General features: G+C 23.8%; 1 protein-coding gene across 3 annotated transcripts in view; it reads left to right on the top strand.

The window, feature by feature from the left end:
* The first annotated feature begins 1225 nt into the window (after positions 1-1225).
* The window catches only part of LOC132927173 (adenylyl cyclase 78C), a 127557-nt gene continuing 120309 nt past the window's right edge, over positions 1226-8473 (top strand). The window contains exon 1 of one of the 3 annotated variants that reach the window (XM_060991651.1): positions 1226-1480. The gene's annotated coding sequence lies outside the window, so the exon portion shown is untranslated. The remainder of the gene's footprint in view (positions 1481-8473) is intronic. The other 2 variants (XM_060991674.1, XM_060991665.1) reach the window with 2 other exon arrangements.

The following is an 8473-nucleotide window of genomic DNA, read 5'->3' as shown; positions in this document are numbered from 1 at the left end:
GACTGTTATAAACTTAAGTATAAAATAGTTGTATGTTAAATTTGAATTCAATGATATATTATTATTGTATACGGAAAACGATTCTAAGTGGAGACTGTCTAACAGCCTGTATAACTAAGTATACTTCATTATGTGGTTTTTAATATTTCTATTAAAGTAATTTATTTTATTATTAGTATTTATAGTAGGTTGCTTGAATGCCAGGAAAACTGTAAATTAGCTGTGTAAAAGCTGATTTTATTTTTAAAAAAAGTTTAAATTAAAATTAAAATTTTATTGAAAAATACTCACAGTTTATAAATTGATCATTAGAAATTTTTAATTTCATACGCTTATAAAACTTTCCAATGAAAATTTCAAATTTTTTCGGTTATTCATTTTTAAAATAAAAAAATTAATTTCCTCGAAAATAGGTTTAGAGAAAAAATTTCCAATTTTCATTAATTTGTTTTGTTTTTCCTGATTATTAAGAAAAGTATTACAGGAAATTTTTTGCTTTTGTTTCGCTACAGTACCAACTAAATTCAATTTTCTATCAGAAAACATCCTCAAAGTTAAAAATTCCAATATTTTTACTGTCCTAAAAAGTGATAAAAACAGTAATAAAAAAAAAAAACACAAATCATTATGATTGAAATATTGTATTAAAAGTTTTTAATTTGATTAATTTATATGTACTCAATTAAATTGAATTATATTAACGCACTTTAGATGTACCTAGTATTTATATTATAGATCAGTGATCACTAGATAAAATAAAACATCTTAATAGGAGGAGGGTAAATGGTTTATTCAAGTGACTTACCTTACATTCACCACTACCATCATTACTTCACCATTTGTTCTTATTTTTTACAGACATTTTTTGAAAAATTATAATCATCGATCTGTGTTAATCTTGAAAGATTTCGACTAGTGTACTACAGGTGTACACTAGGACCCACTTGAAAATTGTTAATTTTTCTTACAACTTGTTTACTAATTTTAAGTTTACTTGTACTATGCACCTCGCGTGTGTATAATAAAGAATAAAATATCTTTTTTTTTTTATAAATTTTCAATATAATGTACATAATGATAATTTATTATTTAGCCGACCGCGGTCGGTCAGCCGAACGCCGCCGTCGCAGTCGCAGTCGCACCGTAATGCTGCCTGCGTCGGAGGCGGTGGCAACGCGCACGGTTATTCGCCGCAGACAGTTGGTCATACTCCCCCTCCCGCGCGCGGCAACGAGACTCGAACGACGATCCCGCATGGGCCGCCAAAAGCTTGGAAATCCGTCGCCGCGACGGTAGTTCACGCGGACGTCGTTTGCATCCGTGTGCCGTCGTCGTTACTGTCGTCGTTGTTTTCGTTACCGTACGCGAGTTTGCAGTGTTCCGAAAAAGATAATTAACAATAATAACATAATAAAATATATGTGTTTATATAATATTATTCGTCGTAGAAGATTCTAGGACCGTCGTCAACGTAATATAGGTAAGTAATTAAATATTTTTTTCACTTTTTAGTTAGGTACCTATAGGTTTTAGAAAATAAAAATAATATAACTACGACATTTTCTACTAACCCATGCACTTAATTATATGTCTAATGCTTTTATGAACACACCCGAGTCTCCGACGACGGTGATGCACTGTGTTATGTAGCCATTAGACAGGTACACTGAAAAACAATGTAATCTGCAATCGTATAAATACCTACTCGTCGGGATTGGTATTTTTTTTTATTTGTTTGGGTTTATAACTTGGATATTTCTTATTTTTTTTCCGGTATAGTTATGATACTAATAGACGATTAAATTAAAAAAATTCGTTGGATTTTTTACACATCAAGTGTATAAGTAACCAGTTACTATTATCCATCAGGCCATAATATTTTTCTAGATATTTCGTAGATATGTACAAGTGTACAATATTTTTTTCTTTTAATAAATTGTTCTACGATTATAATATATACAATATTCAATATTGTATAATTATCAGATACCTAACTACCTAATTGTATTATTTAAAAATGCCTAAATTTATATCATTATAAAATATGCACATTGTATTTTATTAATATAGATAATTAACATTTATATTAATAAGTTATTTATAATAAAATTATAAATAATTTACATAGGTTATATTATGCAGTTTTATTCAATTGAAAATTTACTAAGTATCTATCTCATAATATAGTTTTAGGTATTAGATGAACAATAAAACATCATTCACATAATATGATATATAGGTATAGGTACGTACATGATTTAATAGAAATTTGAGATTTAAAATACCTAAAATATTGTTGATAACAATTTTAATTTTAATGTAGATAATAATTATTCCATAATTCGGTACCTACTAGGTATCTACTACAAATGCAACGCATTTAGTTTACTGAACAATTTGTAGAATCTATGAATGAAAAGGTTTAATATTATAATTTACATTTATGTTATGTTCAAATTACTCATATTTAAGAGAGTTAAAATAAAACTATTTTAAATTGTTACATTTTTATGATGATTATAATTATACTTCGTAACGACATAAGTAGGTAGTTGAGTTAACCTGAGTTACCTATATGTATGTATTTCCGTATGTTTATATTTATATACATTACTTTAATGATTTCGTCAACACACGTGTGACTTTAATAACAAAAACAAAATTATGTTTACTTATAGAAATCCTTAGAAAAAGTTTGCAAATTTCGTGAATTTCTCTTATCTCACATTCTAAAAATACGATAGCCAACATTTATTAAAAATACCTATAAATTGGGTTTTAATAATTAATACTTTTCGTTAGAATCACAGTTTTATGATTGATTATTATTTTTTATGTGTTCTACATCTAATTAAATTATCAATCAAAAATCATAAATAGGCACAAATGTTAAGAATTTTAACGAATTTCGAATAGATATAATATACTTATTGTCGATCTATTATACACACTCGAATAACAAAATAAAACTATTTATTTTAAATTATATAATACTTGTATAATAAAATAAGTATATAATGATGTATACACTATGTATATTATAATAATATATACAATCATAAATCAAAAGTAAACGCCCACATTTTATTATTATTATTATTTTTTTATCACAGAGATAATGTTAAATAGTTAAATCAAGAATATGGTATCAACAATTTCATTTTAATAATTAAAAACAACTATTATTGAATATATTTGAAACTAATATAAAAAAAAGGCGTTCATTTAAATATTTTTATGGAGATAACTATTAAAAATATTAAAAAATAATAAAACATTTTTGATGATTTTAATTTTCACAGACGGTGTGCGATGAAAATATTTAGATTTAAAATAATTTTGTAGATTCTGAACTGAGCAATGAATATATTGATTTTACAATGATGTGTGTTTGTTTGTGTGTGAGTGTGTGTTTTCTGTTTTACATTACCTTTTGAGGTAGTAAAAAAAAAAAATGTTTTGATTTTTAACTTTTGTGATGGTTTTAGGTAGCTAATGGATCTAGTTGGCACTTAGAGAGCCAAAACCAAAATAATGATTAAAAAAAGTAAATTGTTATGCTAAACTGATTTTTGAAAAATTTATTTTTTTATTTTTTTTATAATTAAAAAACAAATGACTGAAAACTTGATATTTTCTTTTAGAGAACAGTTTTATACGCGTTTGAAGTTACCAATTGCTTATAATCTCATTTTCCTAGTCATTTTCTACCAAAAGGTATAACTATAAAACTATTTTGACTAATTTTGAGCTATTTATAAACAATTTAAACTTTCATTATTTTATTTTATAAAAATGTATTAACAATAATTTATGAACAGGTAAAAATTCTCGAAAATTTTATACAAAAGTATATATAAGTTGTTTTTATATCTTTATAAAATTATTAATATACATTTGCAAAATATTTTTTTTATATGCAATTGAAGTTTAAATTGTTACAAAATCTGTCAAAATCCAGAATTTGTGAACTACAAATATTTTGTATTAGATATTTATAGGATCTAGTTCATTGAATTCAAATTTAACACGTCCATTATGTATTTTACAATTTGTAAAATTAAATATATAATATTACTTTTACTTACATTATAATTATATTATTGTTGATGTTATATTATAAAAGTTTAAGTGATGTAGCTTATTAATTACCACTTATCAGTTGGGTACTTCAAAGTGCATTGCATTACATGTAATTTATAAAAAAAATAATGTTATTTGGTACATTTTACTCTTATTTTGCACATAAATTTAGTTATAAAAATCATTATTTATTTTTATAAGGATTCTCCAAGTTAGTTTTCATAATAATAAACGAATAAACTACTAATAGGATATACGTGGACTAATAAGACACTGTTTTTGTTTACCTCACCTTGAAATAATTTAGTGGTATACTTATTAACCTATTATTATTAGAAATTTAGCCACAATATACAGTTTTTAGAGTGTTCTTATTTCTTACTATTGGAATTAACAAAAATAACACTTACTCGAAATTCAATATATTTCCAAAAATAAATAAATCTCTTTTGTATTGAATTCTAATATCGTAATTGCGAAAATGCTATTTCAGATAATTTTGTTATTACATTATTTGTACTAAATACTGATTGGTAATGGCGGTTGGAAAAAGTATATGTAATTTTAAACTAACGCCATTTCGGGTTACCATAAGTAAAGTTTCTAAGTGACAAAATTAATTTTTATATTTATCATTAAGTATAAATCGGTTTTTAAATGTATGTATATAAATTGTAAAACTACGAGTCTTAATTTCTATCTATTTACATAATATATTGTAAGATTAATAATTGTTGTTTGAGAATATAGAATTTAGCATAATTAGATAAATGTTAAGTGATTGATAAATATCACACTTAAATGTAGGTTAGCCTGTTTAAGTTATTTATACTAATACATTTTATTGATCTTACTAATATTTTATATTCCAGTTTTCAATAATCATGTAATAGTATTTAATTTAAAAATAGTAGGTACCTAATTCTTAACCATATATAACTCTAGGGAATATTTAAATCTTAATTTACATTTTTTCTTATTAATTTGTTTATTGGCTATTGTACTGAAATAACAACGAACACTACAAAAGAAACAAAGTTTTTGCGATTGACCGAATTTGAACATAGTTAACGGTTTCAACATTTTAAAATATGTTGATTGTAAAACCCAAATTATACATTTCACATCATAAAAAAAAGTGTAGTATACTTATCCTCTATTATTTAATATGTGACTAAGTCCATTTTACATTCTGGTTACATTTTTATTACGTTTAAATAAGTGCTAAAAGTTAAATTTTACAGAAGTTAGTCAATTAATTAATGACTAACTTAAAAATAAAATAATTTTAAAAATACCCCATAAGAGGAAAATTAATTGGTGATAGTATACAACAATTTTGCGAGATATCTCTTGTTGCTGACGCTTCAACTCATTCAACAATGTTTTATGGTTTTTATTTAAATTATCTATGTTACTTTTAGTAAATCATTATTCAATATGTAACTCGATATGTTGAACTAATTTTTGCCAAAAATGTCATTATATTATATAATTATTTAATTTATACAATTATGTAGGTATTATAGATGAATGTTATTAACTTATAATACGTCAAAATTAACACAGTAGAACGGCACCTTAAATTTATTTGTGGTATAGGTATATAGCCATGGGCGTAGCTAGAATTTCAATCAAGGGGGGGCATTGACATAGCCAATTTTAAATCATTAAAACTCAATTTATAAGGTGTAAGAAATATAATTTAGTTTGAAATGCAAGGGAGGGCACTTTCCCCCCTGCCCCACCCTATGTATATAGCTTAAAATTAGTCTAAATATTTTAAAAATTATGTATAATAATATACCTACAATGGTAAGAAATTGTATGTAATTGCGATTTATATTTTTTGAATTACTAATTATAATTAATTACAATAATAAATCGTTATTTTACATTTGAGTACCCTTCAATTTTACTACATAGTTTGAACAAAACATCCAAAAATATGTATGTGGTTTACTCATTTTTTTTTTATTCCAGTAAGAAAAACTTAAATTTTTAATGCTTATAAAACTTTAAAATATTCATTATTTTTGATAAAATTTGAATTGTCTACATTACTACATTTATATATAAAAACATAATCATGTACATTATATTGTATAATTATTATTAGATATTTTTAATTTCTGTAATAATAAATATTGACTAAAAATTTCAAGTGTTTCCATCCATAGCTTAATAAATGTATCATGTCTAAAAATGCTAACATAACTAATTTTTTAACATTTAACCTAACTACGGTTATTTATTTTTGAATTACATAAAATAAAAATGAAATCAATTTGATAGAAAACTGTTATTGAATACATGAAACCATCCTCAAAGTTAAAATTTAAAGATTATATTATTTTTATTACTCAAAAAGGTGATAAACGAAAATAAAACGACTGACACACACATATTACTGTAACATTTATACATTCATCGTTTCACCCTGAACCTTAAATGTTTAAAAACAAAAAACTAAGAAAAATATTTTAAGTTGGCAGCTATTATTATTAATAGTTCTATAAAAAAACATGTATAGTGGTAATTTTATTAATCAAGACGGAGTGCACTTCCATATTTTCATTTTTCAATGGATTCACATTTTAGTATTTTTAGCTTAATTTCCTTTTAAATGTTATATTGCTATTAATTCTAAAATATGTTATGAATTATAGTTATATATATATATATATAACATAAATTCAAATAAATAAAGGGACTTTATAGTGGTTATATTTAAAGAATTTCATGTTTCAAAACTTTACATTTTTGAACAGCCTAAATTCAACGTTAATTATTTAACACTATTATATTTTATTAATAGTTAGTTTGTAAACTTAAGCATGATTACATAATTAATTGTTTTATGTTTTTTAGTTTAATACATGTACTTACATAAACATATACGTAAGAGTATAAACTCTTATAAAAAATAATATAGTGATTATTGAAGTAGCTATGTAATAAAATCATTTTTCACATAATACATAAATATATAATACAAATAAAATAGTTTTTACATTTTGTAAAACTTCTAAAGTAATACACGTTGATTCTTAAAATATTCTTAACATATCCAAAATTAAACCAAAATATTATATATACCTATTTTACGCATTAGGTATTGAAAATTGAAATGTTAACGTTTATCCTTGTGAATATTCTATTATTTTATTACAGTACTGCAGTATAGGGGTATCGTTAAAATATATTATTATTTATAAATTTATAGTTATTATCGAACAATTTTTTTTTTAGAATTTTTAAATGTTTTAGATTTCTATATAACCTAAATTATTCATTCTTTAGTATAAACATAATATTTGTTATTGAAATCATAATGATTAATAAGATATTTATGTATGATTTCTGAAATTTTACGGCTATAACTACTCATTATACTCTATATTCTGTTTAAATAATCAAAATAGTAACTATTTAATATTTATAATGCATACATCGATTTAAATTTCGGGTAACCATCGTGTTAGTCATACTATGAGTTTACTCCATTTACATTTAATAGCATATTGTAATTCGTAAGAGTTTATGTTGATCTCTCGGAATCACGTTTTGAGTTAGTTATTACTTGTCTGGTAGTGTTGTCTAAGTCTAAAACTCTAAAAGCAATTAATCACACTAAAAACAGTTAATCGAAGTTTAATTTGTTAAGGTCTTAATCGGGTCTTAATTTGTATGAGTTTAACCTGACCTGACTGACCTAAGAAAAGCTAATAAAGAGGTAGTTTAGATTATACATTAATATAATATATATATATGTATATATATTTAGTGATGTAAATCGCTCTGTTGTATGATACCGATTGTAATATTTTTACAATTTTTATATTATAGGCGTAGACACGTGATGGTTATGGGGGGGATGGATTCCCATGACTTTTTTTTTTAATATATGTATACTTTAAATATTATACCGATAATATATCTTTTATATATCTCACATAAATCTAAGAAAATAGATAAAATATTGTAGATTAACAATTATAAAATAATTTTTTTTTTCGAAAATTAGCTAGTTTTTTGGGGTATATATATCCCCTTCCCCAATTAGAACTCCTGTCTACACTACTGCCTGTACTTATTATTAAACCAATTTTCGAGAATGAGTGAATAGGTTCGTGGTATAAATAGCTTAAAATAAGTACCAACTTATAAATATTTTGAATGTTTTTGTGTATAGAAAATAATAGTTTAAGCAAAAGTAGAATTTTTCAAGTTTCTTTAATTAATATTTTTTAAATTATAAAATTATAAAATTCTTTTTAAATTATTTAATCATAACAGTCAGTATAGTGCGATTAATTATTTAATGAATAATACAAAAATATATTTTTTAATCGTTATATCCTGAAAGATAATTAAAAATAAAATAAAA

The sequence above is a fragment of the Rhopalosiphum padi genome, chromosome 1 (genome assembly GCF_020882245.1).
Source record: "Rhopalosiphum padi isolate XX-2018 chromosome 1, ASM2088224v1, whole genome shotgun sequence".
In the NCBI taxonomy this organism is placed as follows: domain Eukaryota; kingdom Metazoa; phylum Arthropoda; class Insecta; order Hemiptera; family Aphididae; genus Rhopalosiphum; species Rhopalosiphum padi.
Note: the sequence above shows the minus strand (reverse complement) of the source record. Positions and strands in the feature narration are given on the sequence as shown.